Genomic DNA, 17,873 nt, shown 5'->3' with positions numbered 1-17,873 from the left:
AATCTATAGATTTCAATTATCTACAATTGATTCATGATGTTGTTCAGTTCAACTACATCCTTCCTGATGTTCTGCCTGCTGGATATGTCCCACTTTTGAGAGAGTTGTTGAAGTCTCCAACTATAGTAGTAGATTTATTTATTTCTCCTTGCATTTCTATCGGTTTTGCCCCATGGAGTTTGAGGCTCTTTTATTAGGTGTATGCACATTAAGAATTGTTATGTCTTCTTAGAGAATTGACACATTTAACATAATGTAATACCTTCATTTATCCTTGATAACTTTCTTTACTTTGATGTCTGCTGTATAGTACATACTGTTTTTATACAGTTATTGAGTTTGCTGGAAAGAATAGTTTGGGAAAGGTGTGCATTGCATTTCTTCTTGACTTCTATTCATTAATTTCAGTAATTATCCAAGAAGACCCAAGGTCTGGGAGCCGAAGGGCCTGAGAAGTATTTTTGAGTTAGTCTTCTGTTTAAGCATGGCAAAATAATTAAGTGTTAATCATATGAAGAACAGATGTCATGTGACTTTGCAATTAAGATTTCTTCTTAGGGCACCTGGGTTTCTCAGTCGGTTAAGCATCCATCTTCAGCTCAGGTCATGATCTCATGGTTCACAAGTTCGAGCCCTGGGTCGGGCTCTCCACTGACAGCTCAGAGCCTGGAGCCTTCTTTGGATTCTGCATCTCCCTCTTTCTCTGCCCCTTCCCCACTTGTACTCTGTCTCTCTCTCAAAAATAAATTATACATTTAAAAAGTTTATAAAAAGAGTTCTTATTTATCCCTTCCTCTTTGAATTTCTTTTCCTTCCCTCTCTCTTTCCCAATAATTATTACCTAATAACTACAGCACACAATGGGAATAGAAAATTATGATCTATCAAAAATATAAATGAGGAACCAGAATTACCCTAAATGGGGAAGAAAATACTAAGTGTCCTAAATATAAAACAAGATTCTATAAAGCTTCTATTAAAAAGGGGCAGGGAGAGAGGAAAGAATATTCTCTGAATGGTGTATCATGTTGGAAAATATGATACACATTGGAAAACCTTTTTGGCAAAGTAATCAATTTAGTACTTTATATGCACTAATATCAAGTTCAGATAGATTAAGTTGATTTGATGGGTAGTTCTTTTGATATTCATTGTTTTCCTGATGGTCTATTTGTAATTAGTTTTCTGTTTTCTTTCCTGAGAAATATTTACCTTGGACACTAATGTAACATAGTTTATCCTAAATCTTATGTAATTTGGCATTCCTACATTCATTCTGGTGTGTAGTTTTGTTTTTTGAAAGGTAATCTGGTTTTCACTTTTTTTGTGTGTATTTTGTTGGATGCATAAGTTGATTTCCAAGCATTATTTTATTCCTTGCTGTAGTAACCATGCAGTTTTGGGAGCTGAGCCCACCTCTAGTGGTGGATCTTAATGAGTCTAAGTCAGTTGTTCTTATTTCCAACTGTTAAGTTAGAATCACATGGGATTTTGCTGCAATTACGGATACCTTAACACCACTCAAAGAGATGAGACCTGATTATTAAGGATTTTGTTTTGTTTTTTGTTTTTGTGTTTGTTTTTGTTTTTATAATACTTCGCAGATGAGTCTTAAGTGCAGCTAGAGTTGAAAGCAACCACCCTTGGGCACCTATTAGTTTTAGGGTCCTTGGCTCAAGCTTTCAAGCCTAAATCCTTAGTGATAGCATTGTCCTGGCCACAAGTACAGGTCAGGAATTCACAGATGATCTAGTTTAGGAAATGGGACCATAGAAGAAATTGCTATGCACTTCATAGTAAAAATTCCTCACTTTAGAGAGAAAGCTGTTGAAATACTTGATCTCTAATGTGCCCGAGTATCATCATTTGTTTGGTATAAGGCCCAATATTTCTGCATCCATGTTGTTACCAATCCCTATGGATAAAAAGAGTAGAGAAAAACACAGGGAAATGGGGAAGTCCCTGGGTTTATCAAACCTAGGTGGAAAACTAGACTTACTGCTAATGTTTATGTGTGTGAAATTGACCAGTTGATGTCCCCCTATAAGACTTGGGAGACTCCTCGTTTTTATATCTTTGGCTTAATAGCTTGACTATGCCTGATGCAACAATGAATTTTGTCTATAAGCACTTGTATTCGAACCTGGACTTCTCTTTAAATTATTTAATGTATGTATGCCAGAGTAGTCAGTCCATCATTTGTCTATATTTACAGTTAATTCCATAAAACATTGTTTTTTCTTAACAAATATATACTTTTTAAAATTTTTGTTGTTGAGCATATATCATCTTCTGTATGTTCTTACAAGGTTCTACAGGTATAGACACTGAAACTGGTAAATATGAGAAGCTTACGTGTTAGAAATGACAGTATTTTTATCCAATTTTATGATAAGTCTCTCCATAGCATACTGCTTGTTTGAATACTGATACTGTTACATCACTGGCAATGACTTTACATGTGTTTTAACAAGACAGATTGAGAAAGCAATGCATTTTGCTTTTACTTTACTGTTTTCTATCTATTATTTTAGGCACATAAAAGGTAAGAAAGAATATGTATCATTTTTCCTTTTTATCATTATGAACCCCCCCAAATAAGTTTCTAATCATAACATCCATGCACAGTTTTAAAAAGTACTGTTTCAGGGATCCTGGGTGGCTCAGTCAACTAAGTGTCCGACTTTGGCTCAGGCCATGATCTCATGGTTCATGGGTTCGAGCCCCGCGTTGTGCTCTGTGCTGACAACTAGCTCAGAGCCTGGAGCCTACTTCTGATTCTGTGTCTACCTCTCTCTCTGACCTCCCCTGCTCACCTGCCTCTGTCTCTCAGAAATAAAACATTTTAAAAAACTTATAAAGTACTGCTTCAAACTATGAGACTTTCATCGGAATTCTTCTGTTCTATGGTGAAGCCAGTTTTGTTTTTTTTTTTATGGGAACTTCGGATGTTAAAGTTAAAGCAGTTAAACAACAAACACACATACTGTGTGAGCCAAACAAAACACATCTGGATTGCTGGCTAACAGTATGCACCCTTTAGAATAGTTGAAAAATTACTACCAGGAGCCTGAGCCAGGATTGAGGGTCTTTCCTCTGCCCCACCCCCAGCTCTTGCCTAATGTGGACTCTCTATCCTAAGGTACACTGGTCACTCATCAGCAACTTGGGCCCACCTTCCTGCCTCATTGTTTGCTGGGAATGACCGGGTATGAAGAATTAGTTTAAAAAAAATTCCTCTCTTAAGTATGTGCATTCTTTATTTTGTTTCCTATTTATTAGCTTTATAGGTCACCTAAATTAGATCAATGGATTAATTTTCAGATTTAGGATTCAATGTTATTTGAAAGCCTTTCCTTTAAATCTTTGTAATTATTTTCAAAGCTGCCTCCTACCTGCTGGCTGTTAATTATATTGTCCTGAGAAGTGAAAGTTCTACCATTTTGCTCTTTAGCTATTATAGATTACAAATTAAATTATGTTACATGAGTGTGTGTGTGTGTGTGTGTGTGTGTGTGTGTGTGTGTGTGAATTTCTGCCTAAGTTTTGGGCCAATTCACAATAACACAGTAATACAAAAGAAACTAAGAAAGAATTGAATTTCCTAGTAGAGTTGATGGAAAAATCATACTTCATCACAAAAATTGTACTATGTTCCAAATTTCAGAGTAGAGTGCAAGGTATTTTTAGCTGAATAAAGTTAGATGTGTTGTTCCAAATCACTGACAGCTTGAAGTGTGAGGTCTTCAGTGATGGTCACAGACAAGGAAATTGTCATTGCCACTCACTCTACCATTCTGTGGCCTGGCACCCTTGGTATGAGGGAATAAAACAATAAACAGTTACCTTCGTACACTGTGTGCCCTGCTTTGGCAGGAGTGAAGAATGCAGTTGTCAAATTGTCTGGAGAACAGCCTTTCAAGGGCCTCTTCAGTTGTTTTCCATGATTTTATGGGACAGCTCTGGTACTTCCCAGTCACTGCATACAGTGTCACACAGTGTCATACTTCATTGTGTGAGAAAAGAAAAAAAACTGCCATTAAATAAAGACTCAGATACAGCAGTGATCTTCTATGTGCTTAATTTCTTTGGATAAAATGGCTAAGGACATTTCTGGTAACTCAGTAAGTAGGAGTTCCAATGAAATCCTCTTTTCTTTTATCTAAAAAAACAGTCCCTGGCATTTTAAATTTAAAATACTAGCACATTATTAAAGAATTACACAGGGTAAAAGAATTTATGATGAAAAATGCTTTTCTTTCCCACCGTAGATGCTGACATTCCTACACACACACATGCGCACACACAAACACACATTTGGATTTTGAATTTCAAACTGAAAATAAATGTTAAGTTTTTAGTTTCTGAAGAGATAAGCCCGTGATTCTTATGTTGGATTTCTAAAATAGAGAAGAACTAGTCAAGAAACCTTAAGTACACACACCTCCCCCTTCAGGGTCTATCATAGGTGATGAGACTTTGATGGGAGATAGTCTGCATGATAGAGAGCCAAGAGATTTGGGTCTTTTCTGTCTTTTCTCTGTTCTTTTCCTTGAAGGATGGTAAAAGGGACCCTTTTCTCCTCAGGCCAAGCCACGTGCATTTCTAGAAGATCTCTCATCACAGTTTTAGGAGGAGTCTTCACAAAGAGGAGGTCATTGCCTCAGTCCTCAGCTCAGTGTTTCCTAGACAGGACCTGCTCTGGCCATGGCACCAAGGTATTTTGGCGACAGTGTTCACGAAACAAATTTTCATGGCGCTCTTGGAGATGGAGAGCTCAGAAACACAGAAAGAGAAGACTGCCTCTTGCCTGTAGCATCCTCAAGGCAGAATGGGAGAGCAAGTTGCTGTAGAACAAGCTTTCATTACTACCAATCGGGGTTGGGAAGATGTGTGAGTTTATCACAAGTCAAATGGGCAAAGGAGGTAACTTGGCTGGAAGCATCTTTATGAACTTCCCAAACATCGCTTGGGGATGGTGATGAGAGGACTCGAGGAAGAGGAAGTTTTTGGGTGGAGTAGTAGGGGCAGCAAATGAGGGGTTCTAACAAGAAGTCAACTGGTAGAAGCGAGGTGCACATCAGGGTTTGCACATCATGGAGGTTTTCTTGAGAGAACCATCGCTCAGCAAACATTACATCCAGCACTTGGCTGTCTGCTGTACTGACAGCGGATGCCATCAATCCTATAACAGACTTGAGCTTCGGTTTTTTGAACCTCTCCCCTGGCAGTGAGGAATGCCCAGAAGCAGCCGAGTAGAGGGAGTGTAGGAGGAGGAAGGTATGATAAACTATCAAGAAGGAGTGGAAGAGGGGAGTCAGCATCCACCTTGATTGCATTAGTTCACAGCAGGTGGGGGATAGGGAAGAAGTGTAGCTTTAGATGTAGTTTGGACTATAGAATGGAGTTAATTTATAGTCATATGAAAAGTTCTTTGAAAAGTCATATGAAAAGTTAGGAAAAGTCATAATTATTAAAAACATGGTTTTTGTGAATTGAAAGTAATCCAGAAGCTATCGGGTGATAGGAAAGCCGCTGCGAAGACAAAAACATGAAGTGTACTTCTATTTTACCCAATGTTAAACTTTTTAAAAAATATAATAAATAAATAATTTATTTAGAGTGCGTGAGTGTGAGAGGGGGAAGGGTACAGAGAGTCTCAAAGAGAGAATCCGATCCAGGCTCTGCACAGTAGTGAAGAGCCTGCCCAACTCATGAGGCTAGAACTCAAGTACAATGAGGTCATGACATGAGCCTAGATCAAGAACTGGAGGCTAATTGACTGAGCCACCCAGTGCTCCTCAGTGTTAAACTCTTAAAGCATTTATGCATATGAAAAGTTTATCTGTTTCTACTTATGAAGCATAGTGTGAAATATTGCCTCTGATGCCATATACTTCTCCTCTGTAATATATTCTATCTCTCTTTTTTAAGTTTATCTATTTAGTTTTTAGAGAGAGAGTGAGAGTTTGTGTGAGTGGGGCAGGGGCATAGAGAGAGGAGCATAGAGGATCTGAAGCAGCCTCTGTGCTGACTCGATGTGGAGCTCGAGCTCATGAACTGTGAGAACATGACCTCATCTGAAGGAAGACGCTTAACTAAATGAGCCACCCAGGAGCCCCGATTTTGCCCATGTCTTAAATGAGTGTGCTGCTTTAATATGGTTATGTTAGCTGCTGTGACAGATAAGTTTCAGTGGCTTAGCTCATTAAAAGTGTATCTCTTGCTCACCTGATGAGCTCTGCAGGCTTTCCTCCATGGCCTTTCGTACAGCAGCCTTGAACACATGGCATCCAAGCTACCTGGACCCCTCTGCATTAAACAGAGAGAGCATAGAGGTAGAATGGGGAGGCTTTTGAGGGCTAGGACCAGAGGCACATACTGATTCTGACTGACCTCTTGTATATGACCGCATTTGCCTGTCAGAGCAGATTGGCTATAGAATCTAATTCTGTCATCAGTATGAAGAGTAAACTGTGTTGGTGATTAGCTTACTATAACTAGGAAGCTGATGTAGTGACATTTAACCTCAAACTAGTTATAGACTATTTCATCTTATGACGCTTCTGTAATTTATATGACCTGGTCCCTATTGGTAGACACATCAGTGTTTTCCAATATTTTTGTGTTTCAGACACTGCTGCAAAGAACATTCTTGGTTTTGAATTTGGGTACATGTATATGTCCCTAAAATACACTCTTAGAAGTGAAACTGCCAGTTGAAAGAGTATGGACTGTTGAGAATTTTTAGAAGTATTGCCCTCCAAAGAGATACTTATCAATGACACACTTAACAGTAGTTTATGAGGTTGTCTCTTCTGCCTGGCATCACCCCACTTTGCCTATTTTTTTTTATTTTTTAATTTTTTTTTTAATATTTTTACTTATTTCTAGGAGAGAGAGAGAGAGAGAGACAGCATGAGCAGGGGAGGGTCAGAGAGAGAGGGAGACACAGACTCCGAAACAGGCTCCAGGCTCCGAGCTGGTAGTCAGCACAGAGCCCGACGTGGGGCCCGAAACCACGAACCATGAGATCATGACCTAAGCGAAAGTCGGATTCTTAGCCGACTAAGCCACCCAGGCGCCCCCCACTTTGCCTATTTTAATTTGATTTTTTTTCTTTTAATAAATACAAAATTTATTTGCATTCATTAGATGCAGTAATTCCTTCATGCTCTTGTGGATAACCACTATAGCTAGTTTTCTTCTAGTAAAGTGGGGAGAGGGTGAATGACAGATCTGTACTCTATCACTTAACCAGTTTTGTGGTTTAGGCAAGTTAATTACTTTGCATTACCTGGGCTTAACGTTTCTCACTTGGAAAATTGAGATGTTAGATTTGACTTTTCTAAGGATCTCTAAGTTCATACACATAATGTATACATGTATACTTACACATTTGCATACACATTTGTGAACAATGTAGCTTTAGCTCAGGAGCATGCTGATCATAGAATTGTCAATAAAATCAAAGATGTTCCACTGAAATTTATTAAAGTTAATTCCACTGAAATTAGAGTCATTCAGTGAATTTAATAGACAGAATGCTAACCAGAATATGGTACCCTATTGTATATTGTGATACCTTATAATCTTGCAAAAAACAGATGTTACTACAATAATACACAGTAAATATGTTTAAAGCCAAGTAAATGAAAACAAATGTTTTATATTCAGTTTTATGTTTTAAAAAAGTTTTTTTTAAGTTTATTTATTTTTGACAGAGATTGAGAGAGAGAGAGAGAGAGAGAGAGAGAGAGCATGAGCAGGGGAGGAGCAGAAAGAGACAGAGACACAGAATCTGAAGCAGGCTCCAGGCTCTATGCTTTCACCACAGAGACCGATGCAGGGCTCAAACTCATGAACGATGAGACCGTGACCTGAGCCGTAGTTGGACACTTAACCAACTGAGCCACCCAGACATCCTCATTTTTATGTTAAATAAATTTTCAATTTTTAGATCTGTTTTTAAATTCTTTAGTTAAGTAATCTTGTAAAGATTTTTCTGTTGCACAAAAAATTGGAAATTAGAATATTTACACAATTTTTTTTAAATTTTTATTTCTAGGAGAGAGAGACAGTGTGAGCAGGGGAGGGTCAGAGAGAGAGGGAGACACAGACTCCGAAACAGGCTCCAGGCTCTGAGCCGGCAGTCAGCACAGAGCCCGACATGGGGCTCGAACCCACGAATCGCGAGATCATGACCTAAGCGAAAGTCGGACGCCTAACCGACTAAGCCAGCCAGGCGCCCCTACACAATTTCTTAATGAAACATAACCAAGGGTGTGATCTTAAAGTGAAAGATTATTTTTTTAAACTAATGGTGATAGTCTACAGATGTTTATTGCTTAATATGCTTGAACTAAACTTTTATTTGACTTTGTGTATAGGCAGATTATTATGGCTCAGTTTGCAAATATAGGGTCCGTTTGCTCATGTGTGTATGTGTGTGTGTGGGGGGTATGTGTATTCCCTTGCCCTATGTGGGGTATTTGAGCAATATTTGAGGAATAATTTGTAAGCTCCTTGAATCATTTAAAATCAGTTTGGGCTGTCAGAAGGAACATGATCTGAAAAACTGTGAATGTGATATTCCACCTGGGAGATCTGTGCTTAAGGCTGTGTGTCCCAGTAATGAAACTTCATGGCCAGTGGCTCCAAAGAAGCCTGTGTGTATTTGGAGGTGGGGAGGGCTACTAGGGGAGGGGAGAGACATTGAGAATAGGGGTTCTGTTTGCCTGTAGTACTATGGCAGCTACTGGATATGAAGTCATTTGGAAGCCAAGATTCACCCCTGAAGGAGATGAATGAGAATCTGACCAATGGAGGCAAGCAAGGTGTCAGGCAAATTTCTTAGACAACTTTCCACACTTTGCTTTACATGAGCTCTATTGGGTCTGAGGCAAAGGTCTGAAGCAAACAGTGTTCATGGTTGTGATTTCTAGTCCCAACTCTCTGACTTACATTTCTCCTTCCAATGTGGGGTCAGAAAGGTCTACAAAAGCTAAGGCCTAAAATGGAAGAGCAGTGATATTAACATAAGGCATTATCTTTCGATTCTAAATGCAGTGCTTTTTTGCATCATTGTTGAATCAAATTTATTAGACTATAAGCTATATTAGAATAGGTGTGTTATTTTCGCATTCATCTCATTCTACTGACTGATTTCAGGGCAGATAATGTGTATTTGGTACTTTGAATTGAACATGTGAACAAATAAATAACTGAATACAGGAAGGAAGAAATCACACTTTTTAATGGCTAGACATGAATTGTTATCAATGTCTTAATACATTGAACTGATAAAAACATTTCCATGTGAGACTGAAATGTAAGTATTAAGCTTAAAATAGACTTGAAATGATTTTTAATTATCACCTCTAAACGTCAACATGAAGAATAGTGCTTTAAGGCTTTAGTCCTCAAAGCTGTGATTTGCACAGTTGCTTTTATGGGTGCTTAAGTGTTTACCATTGAGTATGTTAAAAACAATGAATTCAGTGGCCATTTGGAATGCCTGACAGTAGCCTTTTGTTAGGTTGTAGAAGCTTCCAAATCTTGGAGGTCAACCTGTAGAATCCCTGTGGCCACAGGACAGATGTGAGCGTGAGTGTTGTATACAACGAAGGAACACATTTTCTATCAAACAGACCAATTAGAAAGTAATCTGCTTATCTCAGGAGAACAACATTCCCAGATGGGTTTTCAATGGTTGGAAATTGGTTATTTGTTAAATGAGCCCAAACTTTCACCTTGTCACTGAAAAACAAATTGCTAATGTAGAGTGCGGGCAAGTCTTCATTAGGTGACTCAGAGAAGGGAGGCAGGTAACACCACATGTTAGCTATTTATTTTGAAAAAGTAAGGCAAGATTTAGGGCGGCCTGAAAAAATGAAATTCTTGTTAGTGCTAGCTCTCATTGGCCCATGTCCAGAAATCATCAATGGTGCCCAGAGGCTAGAGTCCTACCCTCCAGTCTATTTCACTTGCAGTATACCTTCCACAGGGATGCTGGGCAGGAAAGAAGGGCAGAACTGATTACGAGCAACTAGTTTTAGATCTACCTTCAAAATGTTATCTTGAATGAGACCACTTCTCACCAATTCAGACATTCTAGGTCAAGTCAACATTATCCTTCATCTGGATGGCTGTGATAGACTCTTACTTATCTCTTAACTTCCTTCCCTTCTTGTCCCTCTTCATTTAAAAAAAAAAAATCCATACTACAGCTGGAATGCTGTATTTGAACAAAATCGGATGCTGTGACTCTCATTGCTTTTCAAGACCTGTATGATCTGGCCCCCTGGCCATCTCATCGACTTCATTCTTCATCCTCTTACCCACATGGTATTCCAATTTCTTTTTAATTTCTTTCTATTTTTTTGAGAGACTGAGAGCTGGTGCAGGAGTCCGCAAGTGGGGGCGGGGCAGAGAGAGAGAGAGAGAGAGAGAGAGAGAGAGAATCCCAAGCAGGCTCCATGCCCAGCGCAGAGCCCCATGCGAGGCTCCATCACATGAGATCATGACCTGAGCCAAAATCAAGAGTTGGACAGATAATTGACCAAATCACCCAAGTGCCTATACATTCCAATTTCTTTTCTTCTTCTTTTTTTTTAATGTTTTATTTATTTCTAGGAGGGAGAGAGAGAGAGAGAGAGACAGAGACAGAGACAGCGTGAGCAGGGGAGGGTCAGAGAGAGAGGGAGTCACAGACCCTGAAATAGGCTCCAGGCTCTGAGCTGGCAGTCAGCACAGAGTCCGACGTGGGGCTCAAACCCACGAACCTTGAGATCATGACCTAAGTGAAAGTCAGACGCTTAACCGACTAAGCCACCCAGGCGCCCCTATACATTCCAATTTCTTTAAAATTTCATGAAGAGTATACTTTTCTGATCATTTTCATGCTTTGCCTATTTTGTTTCCTTTACTTGAATTTTTTTTTTTTTTTTTTTTTGTCCTTCAGCAAAAGGAGAACCTGGGCACAATTCACAGGTCTGTTGAAAGTTGTGATTGAGTTCCTTTTTCCAAGACACTGTAACTTGATTTCTACAGGAAAACACACTGAATTACATACACTGAAACCAAAAGTCTCTACCCACAGCAGACTTTTAACTTTGCATTTTTGGTACAGAAAGTGGCAAAGAGTGGATGTTAGACCAGCGAGTCTTGGGCTCCCAGACTAAATCACATCTATTTGGCAGGAGGAGGAGAGACCCTGCTGACTGGTCTTGCTGTGGATGTAGTTGCTGATTATCACTTGGAATAGAATATGTACCCTGGCCACTTATCTCTCCCAATAAAGGAGGAAACAATCACTTTTACTAGTATTAAGTAATTAAATATGAAGTATTAATCATCCCCTCAAAATACTTGGATTTTAGTTTTCAGGCTACTTCAAAAGTAATCACCTTTCCCAGCCAATCACCAAGGAAAGTATCACAGAGTTTCTTGCCAGGAGCAAAATGGCTCTTGAAAAGAGATTTCCTAGTTTTAACTCAGAAATGTCCTTTTCTTATCTAAGTGGCAAATACTTAATCTTCCTTCAGTGACAGTTCACATACACGTCCCCTCTCTGAGAGCCTTCCGTATTTTCCTCAGGCAGAGATCGTACCTTTCCTGTGTTCTCACAAAGTGTAGTTCATGCCTCCTTATATCTCTTAACATGTTGCGCTGTAATTTATAGTTCTGTATATCCTCCCATTCATCGATTTGAACTCCCTGAAGGTAGATTGGTAGTCCTGAGGCAATTCCCTAGAATGTACTAGGTGGTCACAATATATTTGCTAAATGAACAGGTCACCATAGCATGATTAAAATGGTTTTTGAGGGATGGGATCATGATATAAAACAGAAGATGAAGGGACTTTGGAGTTTGCTGAATCTGGCAACTTAAGTTTTTATGTTAATGGTATTAAGTTAATATTTTCTATAGTCACAGCTTTGTCTTTCATGTCCTACATTTAAGTTTATTCTTAAATAATTCCAGTAGGCAGGTATTCTAGATATTTTACAAATGAAGAAAATACCATCATAAATGTTTTGCAGAGGTTCAGGCAGAGCCAGTTTTGATTCCAAGCTGGAAGGCAGCATGACTGAGAGAAAGGTAGCAAGTGTCAGAGTTAGAAAGGCCTGAACTTTGAGCATCTGGATGACCTCGTAAAGTTAAATAAATTTTCTGAGATTGAAGATATGTTTATTTGTAAGATGCAGAAATAGAAGAAAAATTCCTAGGAACATGGTTGGCTTCTATTAGGAACTTGCAAATGTTTTATTTCTATTTTTTATTGTAAGACCAATAATACAGGAGATGTTGTAGTCTTCAGTATCTTTCTCATGGACCTTCAGAGATATTTTATTTCCCTTTCCCTCACTGTTAAAACTGTTGTTTGCCAAGGGATAGTCTCTTCCTCCAAATCTATTATGGATACATGAAAAGGAATCCTGTAAACTCCTTTTTATTAAGGTGTTAGAATACAATACAAGTAATAATATAAGAGCTTCAATTTACTGAGGACTGTGTATACCTTATAGTTAAACATACTGCCTACATTTGCACCCAATTTGCAAGTTGGAAATTGGAATACCAATCTGGGCTCAAAAGGTGAGTAACTTGTCTGAAGCTATGCAGGTAAGAAGCAAAGCAGCTGGTACTCAGTCACAACCAGAGCCAACTTCAATGTCAGGCTTTCTCCGTTATAGAGTTTTCTCTCGCTCAAGAGTAACTGTTCAGCTGGCCTCTTGGATCAGATGGGAATATTCTTGGCCAGGTAAAATTTTGTAGGATATTTTCAAATCTTATTATGTAGGCGACGGGTCAAGTCTCTGGCCCTCCATGAGCCCTAGAATCTGTTACATAAGATAGGGACCCCGTTTTTCCTAGGCTTTGTTTTCAGAAGTGCTTGACAGAGATAACTGCTATGGACACCTATCAGGGTGTGTTGAGTAGAGTTGAGTGGGATTTTTCTGAGGTTGGATAGGGGTATTCTTGGGGCTGGACAGAAGGAAGAAAAAGGAGGCCACAGGGAAGAATCTTAACCCCGGCTACAAGGAAGACAGTACAAATTCAAGTCAAGTAAACAAAGTATTTCAATGTTGAGTTTAAGATACTATTTAGTGGAATGAGGAAGGGCTTGTGAGGGCTAGGCTAGGCTCTGGTGAGGGAGTACTAGGTTGGGAGTAGATGGTTCTGAGGTCATGTGGTGAAGTGCAGAGAAAAGAGAAGACTGTGCCAATGTAAATGGCCCTCTGTATTTTGCGCTTTGTTAGTAGGAAATAATGGACATGCAATAGGATGATATTTAATATGAAAATCTTACTGAGCTTTCTTAATGAAGAATATGCAAGACAAGATTGACAGTAAAATTTCTAACTAGCTTATTTCTGGACATACTGTAGCAGGTTTGATTTTGGGGCTTATATGGTGGTCTTGGGCAAGGAGAGGGGCCACCATAAAAGATCTGGTAGCAACAAGATTACCTGTTTGAAAAACTGATTCTGCTTCCAAATTTGTTTTCTCTCTACTTCAGTCATGAAAATTTCTATACAGTAAGAAAATAAATGTTGCTTAAGAAGTACACACTTCGTATTTATAGAATCATGCAGAATGTTGCAAGAATAACAACTGAAGAGAATCAGTCATGATAACCTATTTTCCTATGATGAATAAAAATGATACCTTTAAGGACTGAAGATGCGTTTTGTTATTGTTTTCACTTGAGGAGCTCCTATAGGATTCTTACACTAAACAATGTCTTGAGTGCCAGGTAGCCTGGTTTTAATAAACACCTTTGCTGTATTATGCCAGTTAGACTTCTGGTTTGTTCATGATTTTCTTTTGCCTTACAGGTAAGAGGACACTTTAAACCTTTTTATTTTAATATTAAGTAATACCATTAATTAGGTGGTAGTTATATACCTTCCTTCCACATCAAATTAAGCCCAAAATAAGTGGGAGATGATAGGATTTTTTTATAGTGGAAAATACTTCTTGATTTCGGTTTCATTAGAACACATTTATGTTTCAGTCAACTTCACACTTGGGTCTTCAATGGCTCTACCTTGCTGGGCAGCCACTGAAGACACTTGATGGGACAGAACGGGGTCAGAGAAACATATGCTGAAAGGCTACAGAGCTATGATCAGCCTACCAAGTGTCACTAGACTTTCTACAGGAAGAGGAAAGCTGACAAATGGTCATTGAAATAATCACCTTAAATTAAGGAGATGGCACTTTTAGAAACTGATCAAACAAGTTTGAAATATGTGTTTTGAAAAGTATTCTGCTTTCCTTTGGAAGTAAGACACCTGTCAGGAGAATTGATAACTTGCTTTTATACTAATTTCCACCCCACAGTCAAAATAAAGCCAACATCTATTTTATGCTAGGTAATGGGGGATGATTTAATATTTGAACAAAGAAAACATGAGTTGAATAATGTATGATGACCATAAATGTGTCACTGGGTACAGGTTGACAAAAGAAGTCAGTTTTGTTTGCACATTGAGAAGATGAACTGGAATTATCTGCTATAAGAAATACTTCAAATCCTACTTAAATCAAACTAATGCAATGAGAAAAGAATACCATTAATTTAATTTATGTTCTGGTTTGAAGCTTAGATTACATATTGAACCTGGAGAACTTTTTTAAGGCTCGTTGATAGTGATGGAATTTAACTCCATTGCTATTGGAAATTTCATCTAATGAATTAAACTGAACTGATTAAATTTAGACCATTTTTTTCTTGTCCCAGTTTCATTTCTTTGTTTAAACTATTGATCACTGTGCTGTGTCTTTCTAGCATGTTTCTCTGACCTCATTCTGTCCTGACAGGGGTCTTCAAAGGCTACCTCGCCAAGTATCACCATTGAAGAGGCAAGTATAAAGTTGATTGAAACTGTACAATGAACTGAGCAATGGCTCAGAACACTGCTATAAACTAGAAAGCAAATCCAACTTTTGCACTAGAGGGGAATTTAGTTAGATTAAAAGTATTCTTAGATGCAGGCAGATAATTCTGTTTGCTTTGTTCTAATCCACATGTATAGAGTCTTAGCTTTGACTGAGTCCTGAGTCTACCATAACCTCAGGAAAACTCCTTAGTCCTGTTAGGAAGCAGTTTGAACCTTCAATAAAATACAGTATTTTTGGAAATGAGAAAAGCAGTCAATATCCAGAATCCAGAAATAAATTTCTGAATCCAGAAATGTGAGACTGTTCTCTGTTAAGATAGAATTTTAGTTTTGAAATTTCACTTGGCTATTTTGATTTGGAATTTACCAACCTGCATTCCTCAAAGAAAAAAGGTTAGTATATGTGAACACAGTATAGTTTTAGAAACTCTGCAATGTCGTCTTTCCCAATTTTCTAACTTGGGTCCTGGTCACTTTCCATCCAGTGAAATGTTTTCCATTACTTCATATGATGTAAATATAAAGTACTGCATTCCCCTATATTTTTAGTTAGGCAACATTAGCTTGAAATTTTATCTCTGATTTTAGATGAAAGAATCACTTAGAAAAAGAAAGACGTGCATGTGAAAGCCAGCATCTAAAAATAGTTTCTAAATATGAAGCAAAGAAAGAACAGTAGTCTTCCTTATAATTAGAGATGTGCCAGAATGTTGAGCGGAGGCATAAGACTCCAGTATGGAAAGAAGAGAAAAATGGGTGGGGGGGGAAGCTACTGAGAAAGAAGAGTTTTAAAATTGTATTTATGAGGATACTAAAACAATTAGGTACTTCTAAGTAGATTTTTTAAATAAATTTTTTTCAACATTTATTAATTTTTAAGAGACAGAATGTGAGTGGGAGAGGGGTAGAGAGTGAGAAGAAGATACAGAACGTAAAGCGGGATCTAGGCTCTGAGCTGTCAGCATAGAGCTGGATGCAGGGCTTGAATCCACAAACCGTGAGATCATGACCTGAGCCAAAGCCCTACAGATTTTTTATTTCTACTTTATTCAAAAGATGTTGATTTGAAAACACACACACACACACACACACACACACACACACAGCCTGAGAGAGTAAGACAAAACTGCAGGTATAAATAAGAAGTATGTATTTCCTGGGGCACAGTGGCTCAGTCGGTTAAGTGTTCGACTTCAGCTTAGGTCATGATATTGCAGTCCATGGTTTTGAGCCCCGCGTCCGGCTCTGTGCTGACAGCTCAGAACCTGGAGCCTGCTTCGGATTCTGTGTCTCCCTTTCTCTGCTCTTCCCCTGCTCATATTCTGTATCTCTCAAAAATGAATATACGTTTTTAAAAAAAATAGAAGTATATATTTCCTAGCAGACTATGAAAAGTTAAGCATGCAGGCAACATGGTATATAATTGTCAACCGAACCAAGCGAAAAGAATCATCATCAAATTCCATGACTGATATTTGTAGTTTCATTCAGTTAAACACATGTGTGTTAGTGATGTAGTCTATAAAATGACTGCAATAATTTTATATGGTACAGAGTGCCAGATATATATTTATACACAAATCCTCTTTTCTCCCAGAGTGTTGTAAGAGATTATAAGGGATTGACTTTCAGCATTCTGAGATATACAATTTTGTAAAATCCAGAAATTCCCTGCAAAATCTATACCATCTGCAATATAAAAAAATCAAAGTGCTTAAAATGCAAAACACCACAAAACCTACATTTACTGACAGTTTTTTCCAGCTTTTGGACATAAAAAATTAAGGAGCTATGGTAAAACAAATTTTTGAAAATGGGGGTAAAAATTAAGTGTATCATTATAAATAGAATGCCTCTAATTCTGCAAAAACATAGATGATTAAGAGTATATATGCCTCTCTCTACTTTTGTGGTGTCACATTTAAAATAGAGGTGGGGAAATGGTAGATTGGGACAGGAACCTAGTCTGCAGATTGTTTTCTTTTTTTCTCTTTGGAAAGCAGGAGGCTGAGAAAATAATTTGATAATTTAAATATATTTAGATAGTAACTGTATCTCGAGGTAATTATCGTTTCTTAGAATCTTACACAATTCCTCATACTTTGAAGACACATACTGGTCCCAAAAGTCAGTTTTGTTGAGAAACTCAATAAATAGTAGAAATGTCAGAATCACTGGTTAGCACCTCTTCAGAAAGAGTTTTGTGGGGGTTTGGAGTTCTAGGTGAATCCAGTCTTTGGTTCCCAGATCTACTCAGCTTTATTGGTGAATGCCCACTTATCAAGCTTTTGGGACAAACATGAACTTGGTAGAAATAATTCTCAGACCAGGAAGTAGCCTTGAAGTGGGAGTACATATTTATTAATCAAACAGTTGGTGTCAGTTATTCAAGATACTCTGTTTGTAGTATTAAGATATTGATGAAATGATATAATTATGCATAAATTTCTTGAGTGAACGATTTATCCCGAGAGAATTGGATAGTCATTAAATCTATTTAGCAAGCTATAAAAAGGGCAGAGTGCCCACAAAGGTCCACCCCTCTGCTGACTAACAGACCAATAGCTATTGAATATAGAGTCTATTTCTCTAACAATGTTCAATAAAGTCAAACAAAATCTTACTATCCATTTACTCTTCTAGATACATACCAAAACCCAGTCTTAGGCAAGTATGTTGGAACTAAGATGGGTAGCCTTATACATGATTAGGTTAACTGATTTCATTGGTGGTAACCAAGTCTCACTTAGGTAGAATTATTTCTGTATATGCTAAGATTGTCCATCCTGTTAATAGTTTTGGCTTTATTTTATTTAAAAAGTTTTTAATGTTTATTTATTTTTGAGAGACAGAGAGAGAGAAAGAAAGAGCACAAGCTGTGAAGGGGCATAGAGAAAGGGAGACACAGAATCATACTCCAGGTTCTGAGTTGTCAGCACAGAGCCCGATGCAAGGTTCAA

The sequence above is a fragment of the Hyaena hyaena genome, unplaced genomic scaffold (assembly GCF_003009895.1).
Source record: "Hyaena hyaena isolate Hyena2069 unplaced genomic scaffold, ASM300989v1 scaffold_250, whole genome shotgun sequence".
Classification (NCBI taxonomy): Eukaryota; Metazoa; Chordata; class Mammalia; order Carnivora; family Hyaenidae; genus Hyaena; species Hyaena hyaena.
The sequence above is the reverse complement of the archived record's forward strand: the minus strand, read 5'-3'. Positions refer to the sequence as shown.